The sequence below is a fragment of the Furipterus horrens genome, unplaced genomic scaffold (assembly GCF_987537825.1).
Source record: "Furipterus horrens unplaced genomic scaffold, mFurHor1.1.pri manual_scaffold_4, whole genome shotgun sequence".
Classification (NCBI taxonomy): domain Eukaryota; kingdom Metazoa; phylum Chordata; class Mammalia; order Chiroptera; family Furipteridae; genus Furipterus; species Furipterus horrens.
The window spans coordinates 198,168,424-198,181,294 of NW_028327174.1; the positions used below are offsets into that span (position 1 = coordinate 198,168,424).

The 12,871-nt window shown below is 50.4% G+C and overlaps 1 protein-coding gene across 3 annotated transcripts in view; it reads left to right on the plus strand.

The window, feature by feature from the left end:
• The first annotated feature begins 1,363 nt into the window (after nt 1-1,363).
• RALGPS1 (Ral GEF with PH domain and SH3 binding motif 1) overlaps nt 1,364-12,871 on the plus strand; it is a 222,487-nt gene continuing 210,979 nt past the window's right edge. For 2 of the 3 annotated variants that reach the window (XM_090274741.1, XM_090274743.1), the window contains exon 1: nt 1,364-1,478. The gene's annotated coding sequence lies outside the window, so the exon portion shown is untranslated. Of the gene's footprint in view, nt 1,479-1,943; nt 1,995-12,871 lie in introns of those variants that run through there. The other variant, XM_090274742.1, reaches the window with a different exon arrangement.

Genomic DNA, 12,871 nt, shown 5'->3' on the forward strand with positions numbered 1-12,871 from the left:
ACCAACCTAGAATCCATATACCACAGCTTCCTTGTTGATCAGCATCTCTAATGAAAATAGCTCCTTGAACTGTTCCAAAGCTTGGCTCTCCATGAAATACAAATCTATGTAGAGGCAGCTGACTTGGAGGATCCTTCCTTGGTGACTTTTCCAATTCTCCTCTCCTCCTGTGGTTCAAAAGACCCTTCCCCTCATTGTGAGCGACTCAGACACTTGAAATGCTGAGAGCTGGCCCTCTCCACCGGTATATCACGCTTTAACAGTGTAAGTAATTTCTTTGATGGTTATTCTTTTTTTTAATGTGAAATGGCAGAAATTTCCCTCAGAGATCCCTGAAGACTGAGAAATGGCTTAATTTCCACTGACTATTTCTTTACTTTGTTTCTCTCCCTTCGCCATCCGCTTTGGGAAGCACAGTAACCAAATCTTTCTACATTCAAATGTTATTGCAAAATGAATTTGAAAATCGTCGAAATGACAATTTCTACTTGGCTATGTGTCCAAGAGTCACTCAGAGTATGGCAGGACATAGGGCCTCCCTTCAGTGGGATGCAGAACAGAGACTTTTGTTTGTTTTCGGTTCCTGATTTCCAAGGCTTCACAGACCTGGCTTCGACTGTTTGCAGCTGCCTGTCTCTGCGACTTCAGCTCTCTGTTCGCCTCATTGCACCTGGCACAGAGTAAAGGATCGGGCAGCAGGGGGACGAGGGACAGGCTCATTTCCCAGCTTCGTACCCGTGTTGTCTTGGGTAAGACCCTTCACCTCCTGGGGCCTAATTTTGCCCGGCTGTGAAATAAATGGGTTGGAGTGGAGGCTCTTTGAGGTTTCGTATGATTCTGTATTCCGTGCCTACGTCCCAGTTGTAAAGAATGGGCTAATTAAGGTGATGTCTCTCACAAAACCATTTTTTGGTGAAAATGGTAAATCCTAGGTAGAAATTTTAGGGGAAATTGCATGAGGGCTGGAAGGATAATGAGGAACGAGATGCGATGCTATTTCTAGGAAGGGGATGGGCGTGGCGGGGCGCTGACGGGGTGTGCGGGCGGCTGAGCATCCTTGCAGGCTGACAGCGTCCACCGGCAGGAGCAGCAGAGGCCGAATCCTGGGAGGACCGCGGCCGCAGCGGCTGCGCACTGGCGCGGCCAGCCGGCCGACTGGCGTGTCTCCGCCTTTGCGACAAGCTGATTGGGGAGGCTGGTGGAGAGCTGCGCGCCGATTGGCTGGACGGCCCGCCGCTCAGGCCCAGGAGCGGACGATTTCTACTGCGGCTGGGCATCGGCTCCGCTCCAGCGTCGGCCTGCGCTCCAGCTGCGCCCGGCCCGGCCCCGGCCCGGCTCGGCCCGGCCCTGGCCTCCGAGCGACGGCGCCGCTGCCGCCTGGGTCGCTCCCAGGGCCATGAGGAGGCGGCGGCAGCCACTGCGGCCCGCGTCAAGGTGACCGGCCGGGACTGCGGCGGCAGCGGCGGCGGGAGCGTGCGGTGAGAAAAGCGGCCCGCGGGGCGGGGCGGGGCCCTGAGGGCCGGGCTGGAGGGAGCTGCAGGTGCAGGAGGCGGGACCTGGAGGGGCCGCTGGGCCGGGGAGGGGCCTCGGGGCGGGAGGCGGGCCTGGGTGGGGGGGGGTTCTGTCGTCGGCTTTACGGGCGTAGGGGCTAGACCGGGATCGGGGGCCTTCGTTTTGCTGGTTCGGTGGGGACGTGGAATGAAGGGCAGCGGGTGTTGGGGGTGGAGATGGGGCAAGGCCGCAGATGCGGGCGGCGGGGCTGGCAAGGCAGTTGGGTGGGGCCGAGGGCTGCAGGTGCGTGGGGCGGGGCCAGGTGGGACCACAGGTTTGCCAGTGGGAGGGGTTTGCGAGGTGAGGCCAAAGCGGTCGGAGAGCTTGAGTCTAAGGAAGCCACAGGTGCAAGGGGCGGGGCTCGGTAGCCCGGCAGGCACGAGGGGTGGGGCCCCGACTGGTTGCAGGTCCGGAAGCGGGCTCCAGGTGAGGCGCAAGCAGAGGTGAGTGGGCGCGGGAGAAGGGAATGCTGCCCTCTCTGCTGTCCAGGGGTTTTGGGTGGAAGCAGGAGTTTGGGGTTCTCTCAAGATTCTGGAGCTTTCAGGATTACCACTGGGCCAGAAGTGCCGGCCAGGCCTGCCTGTCTTCTCCTGGGTCGGACTTAGGTCTCAGCTGTCCTGGTTACTAGGCTGGCAACTTCCCCTGTGCCAGGCACTAGGACGTACCATTTTTCACGTCTCAGGGACTTTTCCTGTTGCTGCTGCTGCAGGGACCATGCCTGGATTGGGGGGCGCTTGGCTTTCATTCGATGATCAGCTGGTGAGAAATGTGTGTGTTTGAAGAGTAGCTAGTGTGGAGCTCGAAGGGTCCTGGCTTGCTCGCTCCTGATACAGAAGCTGCTGCAAATCCTAACTGTGATGGTCTCCAAAAGCCCGAAATGGTAGCCTGGTTAGGAGAGGAACAAGAATGAGGGTTCAGAAGCTTTTGCCTCTGCGTTATCTTGGAGACTCTTTCTCCTTCACAAAATGAGCATCATGGTTCCTGCCTGTGTGCCTCTCAGGGGCCTTGTGAGGATAGGATGGGACTATGCTTACTGAGCACATCCTTGTACTGTCTCCCTTGTCTGCATTGATGGGTAGGTTGGATTCGGGAATTGGGGGTCTAAAGAGGAGGGGATTTCTAGACTATTTTCTTGTTTGAGTTTGGGATGAGGCTTGTGGCAAGGAGTTCCCAAAAGACTCATTCCTGTCTCTGCTGGTGACGTCTCCCCACTGTGAGACTCTGAGGGAGCTGTGGCAGGGAGCAGTGGGAGAAGGAAAGCAGAGGAGCATTTAATTGTTTGCTGACCTTTAGAACCCAATCCCAGTAAGGACTCTGACCTGAAGTATGAGGCATAGGTTTGAGCCTTATGGAATTACTCTTCGGGTTCAAGTACAAACCCTGAGCTCACCACACTAAACAGAGGAGAATGCCAGAACTTCATTAAGTTCCTACAGGGCAGAGAGAAGAAAGCAAGATGATGAGTCTCCCTCCTGTTGAGAAAAGTGTCCCATACTTATGTGTGTGACCTTTCACTGTGCAGTGCCTTTACTCCCTCCCTAGTAGACCAACCGGAACTGTAATTCCTCCTGTGTTGCATGGACAGAAGAGAAGACAGGAGAAGGTTTCGCGTGTACTGGTCAGCATTTTCTTCACTTTAGAAGATATGGGACTTTTGGAGACCAACTACCTTGTTGCTGGCCTCTCTCACTATCACCAGTTTTGTGCCGGTGACCCAGTGGCATCATGGGGATGGCATCTCAGGGCTGTGCTCGTATGGCAGGTACCCATAGGGTCTAGAAGCAGCATATGTGAGTTGTCCTATTCTGTCCCAGTAGAAACTGTGTACATGGCTATCAGAGATTGCTGCCCTCGGGATAACCATCACACCCTTGGTTAAAAGCAAAGCCCAAACTTGGTGGCATGCAAGAGCTGGAACATGCATTGGATAATGAGGGGGTAGGCTTTTTGATTGTTGTTATTGCTGTAACAATATCCAGGGTTGAGAGAGAAACTTCATTAATGGAAAATATTGTGTCCGAGCCTCTCTGTGACATAGCCCAGTCTATCTTTTAAAATTGATTTTCCTTTTCAATATGGAGGGTAAGGTCTCTGGCTTGGAAGTCAGGTCTGCATTTGAAATCTCATGCATCAGTTTCATAGCTTCTCACAGCTTTGGTTTCCTATTTTGTAAAACACGGATAATTACGCCCACCCTGAGAGCTCATTATGAAAAACAAATGAAAAAAGATATGTGAAAGTACTCAATATATATTAGGGTCAATTTCTGTCCCTCCCTACCTCCCCTCCTTTCAACACACCAGAGTAGCATGTAGCATATAAGGAGAGCAGAACTGGTGATTCTGAGGCTTTCACTTATGTAACTTGGGTCGCACCCCTTCCCCTCCCAGGCCTCGGTTTTCTTAGCTGACTGAGAATGGCGTTAGACCATGTGAACATCAAGAGTCGTCCTGGCTCTGGCACTGTGATTGGCATGCCCTCATATCTTCTTGCAAGACAGGAGGGAGGACACCAATAACCTCTTCTTTAGTTCTTTTTAAAAATATATCTGTCTCACACTTTGGCACAGAAAAACTATTGCAACATCAGTGAAATTAGCGAACTTCAACTTGAACTACAAAAGGTGTTTAATAGTCCTATTTCATCCCAAATTCAGTTCATCCAATATATGTTCATAAACATACATAGTTTTTCATGTTGACAGTCATATATATGTGTTTATTTGGGAAAGACCTGGCAGTAAGTGGTTTCTTTAAATTACGTTTTTATCTTTTTAAAAATTAAAAAAAAAATCACACATGGAATTTTTTAAAGGCAAGTAGTTCAAAGGGGAACAAATTGTAAAGTACCCCTCTTTCGTCGTGTCGAGCTTCCAGTTCCTAGTCCTTCTCCCTAGAGGCAAGCACTGTTACCATTTCTTATTTATTATATACTCTTACACAAGATAATAACATTCTATACATACTCTTGCTCCTTTATTTATTAACTTGATGTATTTTGGAATTGCCCCAACATTGGAACATGTTCCAGTTGGTACATAGCGTTCCTCCTTAATAAATGTTTTTGGCTGATTTGTAAGCATAATTTTGATCTCCACTCCAGCCGATCCCCCACCCCCACGATGTTTACTCAGTAATGGTTAGCAGTCATTGTTTAGAAGAATAACAGGAGACAGCCTTGTTCTTCTCTAGGAAAGAAATGGCTTTGATCCCTAGACTCGAGGGCAATCCATGTATTTGCATTCAATGCAGAGGACAGAGAAAGGGAAAGGAATGTTTTTCACTGGTAATTGAAAACTGATTTTTCATTCACATATGCTTCCAAGTTCTGCTCTGTCACTTACTGTATTGCTGGGGACAATTTACCTCATCTTTTTGTGTTTTAGTTTTCTTATCTGTAAAATGGAGGATCATAATAGGATCTGCCTTTTGGGGATTTTGTGTAGAGAAATGAGACCATGCAGGCAAAGTACTTGCATCAATAGCAGGTAGAGTAGATTCTCAGGAAGGGGTAGCTGGTGTGTTATTAATAATCTAAAGTTAACTCTTTTATTCTCTGTCAGCAGATATTTACTTGAAGTTGAGAGTGAGCCATGGAGAATGCCCAGGGTCCTTGTCCATGAGATGCTCACATTCTGTGCAGGGATACAAGCATACCAGTCACTGACTACAAAGCAAGACGGTGGGCCTGATGGTGGGGAGGTGAACAGTGTGGGGGCTACGGAGGCAGGAAACACTGACTTCTCTCTGGGTGATGTGAGAATGGCTTCCCAGCTCAAATTCCTCCTCCTCTGGGAGACCTCCTCAATTCTAGGCACAAGTGACTGCTCCCATTGGTGCTTCCTTGACTTCCATTGTGTATACACCTTGATGGGAACATTGTTGCACGCATGACTTTCTGCTTGTTGTCTCCCACCTGCACAGGGAGTCTCCTACTTTCATTGCTGCTGAGTCTCCAGGGCAGGCTTTTCGTGGATATTGTGATGGGCCTCTGCTCAGACAAGTCATGCCACCAAATATTGGCAGGCTCTTATCAATAAGTCATCAGGTCTCTGGTGAAACCCGGACTCTGGACTCTATTACTTCACTCCCCAAGTATTTGAGTGCCAGCTCTGAGACAGGCATGTGCTGTGCCATGTACCAGCTGTAGCCTTTGTGTGTGGCTGATAATGCTTATCCTACTCAGTCTTAGGGATGGGAAGAGGAAAGAAGTATTTGCTTCAGCTGCTCCAGGATAAGATGGGGAAGCAGAAAAAAGGAAAAATCTAAAAATGAACTACTTAGCTTGCTGAATCCCATCACTCCTTGCCTCAGAAGTATGGCTACTCATCCTTCCCTTGGGGTGAGGTTGTGGAGGAGCGGGCCTGAGGGAGACAAGTAGGTGGTTTGTAGATTTTGACCAGGGGTAGGGGATAGTTGGTTGGGTTGGCTTCTGTGAGGGTCATGCTGGTGCATTCCTGGGGCCGCTTTCTTAGAGAGGAGGCATCACTTCCTTCGCATGGACGTTCATTCAGCAGCCTTGCTGGGCTCCTGCTTTGGGCTAAACCCTTTGCGGGATGCCGGGCATATGGAGATGAAGGTGCTCCATCCTGTCTCTGTGGGGCTGACAGTTGGTGGGTGGAGGAGTCACACGCAGACAGAAGGCGATCGGCTGTGATGGAGGACCTCAAGTGGAATGGCCCAGCAGATTGAGACTCTGGAGCCAGGCAGACCTGGATTCAAATCCTAGCTCTTCCATCCATGGCCTCTGTGACCCGGGGCAAGTGTGCTCCCTACTGAGCCGCAGTTTACTGCTATGGAAAACGGGGATGGCAGTGTTACCTAACCTGGGGCTGTTGTTGAAGATCCAGTGAAATAGCGCAGTGGGATGTTTAGCACAGTGCCCGACAGGAAGCTGATGCGTACAGAGAGCTCATTGTCATTTTAATTATCCCCAGTACTATGGGGACACTGGCTGTTTTCTCTGGGTTCTAAGTATAGGGGTGATGTTGCTGTTTGGATGGTGAAAGGGAAGGTGATGGTTAAGGTATCTGAGAAACCAGCTCTGAAGTCACAAAATGCTTGGGAGTCTGTGAAGCATTCCTCAGGGGCCCTGTTGACCAGGGCTATGGGTTTGTCTCCAAGTGTCCCCTCCACCCCGCCTTTTGTACAAGCTCTTCTCAAAGGCGATGCCCACCACCATCGCAAGCAGTCACCCACCCCAGTCAGCGCCAGCACTTTGCCCTGTGGGAGGCGCAAACCAGGCCTGTCTCACCTGCACCTACCGAGGGGCGCAGGGACCATGAAGGCCCAGAACAGCAAGACTGTCCATGGTTTTTCTGCAGACCTTTCAAATCCATTGCACTCTTTTCGGGAGATTTATCTCCTGAGCATCAGAGAGGCAGATGGGCCAGCACTGAAAGCATAGACTCCGGAGTCAGGATGGCGTGGGTTCGCGTCCTGGCTCCTCCACTCCCAAGCCCTGTGCCTGCAGGCAAGTGACTGTTCTGTGTCCTCAAGGGTACAGGGAGTATGATAGTACTTCCCTCTTCATGGTTCTTACAAGGCTTCAAAAAGGTCCTGTGGAACAGGACTTAGCATAGTGCCTGCACAGCATGAGCACCTGGTAAATATGAGCTAGAGTAACGTTCCTTTAACCATCATTGGAGCGCTTACGGGGTGCCCTGTGAAGGGTGGCAGGCAGAGTCAGCCTGCGTTGGGAGTGCAGGTGCAAGCCTACGACAGCGGTAGGGTACCAGTGAGGAAGAAGACCGAGGAACCTGGAGGGCCCTCTTTCAGTCCAGTTCAGGAGCTGAAGGCTGGTGTGCCCAGTTCTTTCTTTTTTATTTTTCTGTGATTCCACATAAATAATGTGTCTTAACTTTTTAAAAGATTTTATTTATTTATTTTTAGAAAGTGGGGAAGGGAGGGAGAAGGAGAGGGAGAGAAACATCAACATGTGGTTGCCTCTCATGTGCCCCCAACTGAGGAACTGGTCCGCAACCCAGGCAAGTGTCCTGACCAGGAATTGAACCAGCAACCCTTTGGTTCACAGGCGGGTACTCAATCCACTGAGCCACAGCAGACAGGGCTAAATAATGGGTCTTTAATACTTTTATTTTTAAAAATGTTTTATTTATTATTTTTTAGAGGGTGAAGTGAGGGAGAAAGAGGGAGAGAAACATCAGTGTGAGATAGAAACATTGATCGGTTGCCCCTTGCACGCCCCCAACTGGTAACTCAGGCCAGCTCAATCCACTGAGCCACATCAGCCAGGGCAAATAATGGGTCTTTAATATGAACTAATGCAACATTATACTTTCCCTCTTTAGGATTTAAATATCTTTTTCATAAGGTTTTATTTTAAGTTTAAGGTGGCTACTTGAGTAATTATAAGAAAAATTAAATGCTTTGCTTCAACAGTCAAAGGTTTTTTTGAAGATCATCTGATTGGAGACAAAAGAAAGAATAATGAACGTAATTAAGTTCATGTTTATTGGATACAATAATTCTCATTCTTGTATAAGCTTGATAACTAGGTCAAGGGAAATCTGTGCTTTTGGTACATTTCTGAGTAATTAAATATTTATGAAAAACAAGTTAATAAATCCAGGAGAATTTGCTCTGCCTCTTTTTGTGGCAGTAAGGTCAATTACATGGAATTAGTGAACTTCACTACTTTAAGTTACTTCTTTGTGTCCTTTTGGCGGCTGTGTTTTGTTGGTTCTTCCTTCTAGGCACCATATCTCCAGCACTTCGTCCACCAGCATTTGCAGATTGTTTCCCTGTTAGGCTCCCACGGCACCTGGCCGTCACATGTACATGATAATGCTGTGTGACCAGCAGTGGCATCCTTGCGACTCCCCTACAAGGCTCTGCAGAGGAATCTGCATTGGTTCCTCCAACCCTGATGCGTACAGCATTTCCTCTGCTTAAGACCCTTCTGTGGCCCCATTGGTGTGGTTCAGTCGGTTGGGCATTGTCTCGCAAACTGAGAGGTGGCCGGTTCTATTACTGGTCAGGCACATGCCTGGCTTGCGGGTTTGGTCCCAGGTTGGGGAGCATATGGAACGCAACAAGGCAACGGATCGATGTTTCTGTGTCATGTTGATGTTTCTCTTCCTGTCTTTCTCCCTCCCTTCTCTTCTCTATAAATAAAACACACAAAAGAAACCCGTCTGTGGTTTCTAATTTCTCTTAGAAAAAAAAGATCAAATTGTTAGCATGGCCTGCAGGGTGGAACTGCTGGCTGTCTGTGTCCTCCGGTGCAGTGTGATGCAGCCCCATCAGGTCAGGGGCTGCGGCTGCTTTCCTCTCCATCGGCTCCTCAGGGCTTGGCAGAGAGCGTCTGGCTCCTCGTAGGTGCTCCAGAGATGTTTGTTGAATGAAAAAATGAAGTGAGTGCCCAGGGACTGATTTGAATCTATAAAATGAGGGGGTTGTTGGATCTGAGGTCCCTTCATTATAAAATATCCTAACACATTATGAAGTCTCTTGACACCCGATTTTCAGCCTCACGTTGATTCCACAGGGTAGGTGGGAGCAGGCTTTGGGGTGCAGAGGAGAAAATAGAAGCTCAGAGAGATCAAACAAACTGTCCAGGGTGTAGCTATGGGAGGAGTCGAGGGCTCCCCATCCTGGGCTGCCTGGAGGTGTGGTTTCTGACACGCAATGGGGGAGTCACAGGTGAGGTAAGGAAACAGGGACTTATGGAGAAAAGGTATTTCACTTGGTTTTAGTTAGCTTAAATTCTTGATCATTGAGTTTGGGGAGTTGAGTTCAATTTGGAGTGATGGGTTTAAGGTCCGGTTTCATTCTGGAGACCAGGAAACCCTGATCTTCCTTATAAGTCACTCAAGTATAGTAATCATTGATGCTGATGCGCTGATAGCTAAGATTAGAATTCGTTCTTGTTGGGAAACTTTTTGAAAAAGTTAGAAGTTACTTTCTGATTGAGATGTAGCATTCTTTTGCTGTTTTTAAAAGATGCTGATTGCTTCAGTTAGCTTATTTCTCCACTTTATCTCTGGGTATACCTGCTACCGGGTTCTTTTGCAGTGAGCACTGCTGTGGCCTTTGTGCTCATCAGATACAGTGGCAGTCCATCCCGAAGGTTAGAGATCACTGAGTCCACTCTCCCTGCTTTCCGGTGAGCGTGGGGACTTGACCTGGATTGTATGCTCAGGCGCCCCGGTTCCCCACCCAGCGAAACCTGTGGGCTGCAGCCAGCACATCCATTAGGATATTGCAGTTTCTCAAGAACTACCTGCTGCTCACGGAACGTGGCTTGTACACCATGTCTGTGAAGAGGCATTTCCCTCTGATGAAACCTCTGCTTCCTGGCACTTTGTTGAATCTGCAGTGGGACCTCACTGGAAGAAGGACAAAGACTTGGCTTAGTGCAGAGCTCCAGTGTTCAGTGATGGTGGCTGGTTGAAAAAAGGCAACGCTTCTGGTGCTGTGTTAGCAACACGTGTACTAATCCTCAGGGGCTGCTGAAGGGCTGAGAGATTCCTGGAGCTCAGTTTGATCAACATAGCCAGTATACTTGTGGGAGAGAGAGGGCAGCCTGGCGTTACAGAGATCGCTGAATATGAAGCCAGGATGCCGGGGTGTCAGTCTGCGCTGACACCTGCTTTCCAAGTCAACAGGAATATCCCCCGCGTGTGTACATCCTTTCTTCAGCTCATAGCCACGGTTTTAAGATGTGAGATTGCTTTGTGAGGGTGGAGTCAGAGTAAAAAGAGCAGGATGATATTAAAGTATTGCACCCATAATCAAAGGCAGCCTTATTTGTTGTTCCTGTCTTCCAGGCCTACCTGCCTGCTGATCCATCTGTCCATCATTCTGTCCATCCTCCCATCCATCCAGTTCTTGTTCAGGGCCAGCTGAGTGCCAGCACTATGCTGACTCTGGGACCACAGTACAGGAAAAAGACAAGTCTGGTCCTTGCTGTCTTTTAGCATACAGTCTGATAGCAAAGTTAAATAACTATAAAAATAATAAGATATAAAAAATTAATTACAGGTCTGACGATGATGGCTACAAAAGAGGAGTACAAGGTGATTAGAGGCGGTGAACAGGATGGTTGTAGCTGGCTAGGAGGGTCAGAGACAGCCTTTCAGAGGAAAGATGGGTTGGACTTGACCAGGTGAAGAGGTGGCAACTGCGTCTGTCCTGATCCCAGCTGGGGCAGAGGTCTGGTGAATTAGAGAAGTGGCAGCGAGCCAGTATGGCTGGGGCACAGTGCGGGGGAGACTATGGCGTTCCCGCCTGGAGGTCACGGCGCTGTTTCCCTGACCTGTGCTGGAGAGGCCGACAAACTCCACAGTTGCTGACTCTTCTTTTTCAGAATCCCATCTATTGCCAAAGCATCATTACTGAAAGATTACCTGCCATGGATTCCAGGAAAGCAGTTGGGCTTATTTTTATTGCTTTAAAGATTGGTTGCTTCCCAGGCTTCTCCAGGGGATGGAAGAACACCGTGATTGCATCAGTGGCTCTCATTCACGAAGTAACCATTTACTGCGCATGTAACCGGGTTGACTCCTTGGCCTCCGGAGCCCACAGATGCGGCAGATCTGAGTCAGTAAATGATGATGATGCTGTGTCAGGGGTGGTAGGTGATGGAAATGGAAGCTGACGGGACCGAATCAGAAGCACAGGGTGTTAAAGGCAGATTTGCAGTTTCCCAGGGGAAGGGGGCACAGGCAGAGGAAACGGACTGTGAGAGACCCCGCAGGAGAGAGCATGCTGTGTCTCAGGAAGGGAGGGGGGCAGGGTTGGAAACGTGCTTTGGGGTCAGTCCTCAGAGGGACTCGTGTGCAGTGAGTGCTTAGGAGTTTGGAAGTTACCCTGTGGGGAGTGGAGAAGGGTCCTGGAATTACAGCAGGTGAGAGACACCGTCAGTCATAATCCTGGTGGGGGTGCATGAGGTGGGGGGGGCCTGGTATTGGGAGACGAGTGAGGGGCCGTGGCACCTGAACCTGGCCAAGGGGCGGAGAGGAGCAGGCAGGTTTGGGGGCAGCCGAGGCAGATGCCTCCCTCCTCGGAGGTTTAGTGAAGGGACGGGAGTGAGGGCACCGGCAGTGCGCCTCTCTGTAGTGAGGGGAGGGGCCGGGCCAGCCACGGAGATAAGGAACGGCGAAGGTGTATGGGATTGGGAGGGGGCTGTTCTGAGTTTGGGGTGCCCGTGGGGCAGCGCTCAGCTGGCCTGCTCGTCTGGACTTCAGAGAGAGGGCTCGCCTAGCGCAGCGTCCTCACCCTTTGGGGCATCAGACCCTCTGTGGTGTTTGGGGGAGAGCGGCCAGCCATCGGTATGGTGACGTTTTCACGGGTGGTTCTGATACCCGCCACGATCTAGACCCCCACTGGTCTAGAGAGAGACTTGGGTAACCCCTGGACAGCTGGCCCCCAAAGTGGTAGGAGGGATATTGGGTTACTCAGGGAGGTCACGTGTAGTGAGCGGAGGGTCCAGCCCCAGCAGAAGCGGGGGATCCAGTGCAAGTCAGAGAAGGAGCAAGAGGAGTGTCCGTGAGGAAGGAGGAAGATGATGGTGTGGATTCTGGGGTATGTGGGGGCCTCCAGCTCTCCGGCACTCCGGCACTTGTATTTTCACGGATGTCAGCCAGTCTCACGTTAGGGGGGTCGTTTTAGTGACCTTTGCTGCTGTGTGTAAAAGCCTCAGAGTGGGGCTCTAAAGCCTTCACCCCCCTTAGAGCCTTCTCAGGCAATCCGCTCATATGTTGGTCATCCTTCGGGCTGGAGTCTCTGGTGCCTGAGGAAGGAAAGGGGGGCCCCATTAACATTCTGGGTCTGCCGCCTTGGTGGGAAGTATGCATGTCTCGATCCTAGGAAAGGCAGGATTGTTGGGGGAAGTTCTGGGCAGATGATGCAACCATTCTGCCTGGACTAATGTAGTGTGGGAGCCCTGTGACTCGGGAGTGCATCCTCGGTCCCCTCGGGATCCTGGGCTTGGGTAGCAGGGAAGGGCCTGCTGTAGAATTTCCGGAACTTACAGGTGCGGTCTCACAGGGATCCACCTAGACTGACAGCGGAAGGCAGATCCTAAGTTAGTAAAAGTGGAAGTCCCCCTGGTAGGTCGGAATGCCTGACTGAGGTCATCTTACAGGGCCTGCGAAGAGCCTTTAAGCTTAGAAAGCCAACGGGGAGCTGGTCTGTGCTCCAGTGTGTTGTGCATCACCCTGAACCCAGAGACCGAGGAGTATAGGGCGGAGGCAGAGACCATGTTGTCACTGACCCTGGTGCTGAAAGCCACAGAGGAGGAGTGCTAGGAAAGAGTCAGGGATAACTCGAGGGAAGTAGCTGTCCTTAATACCAGG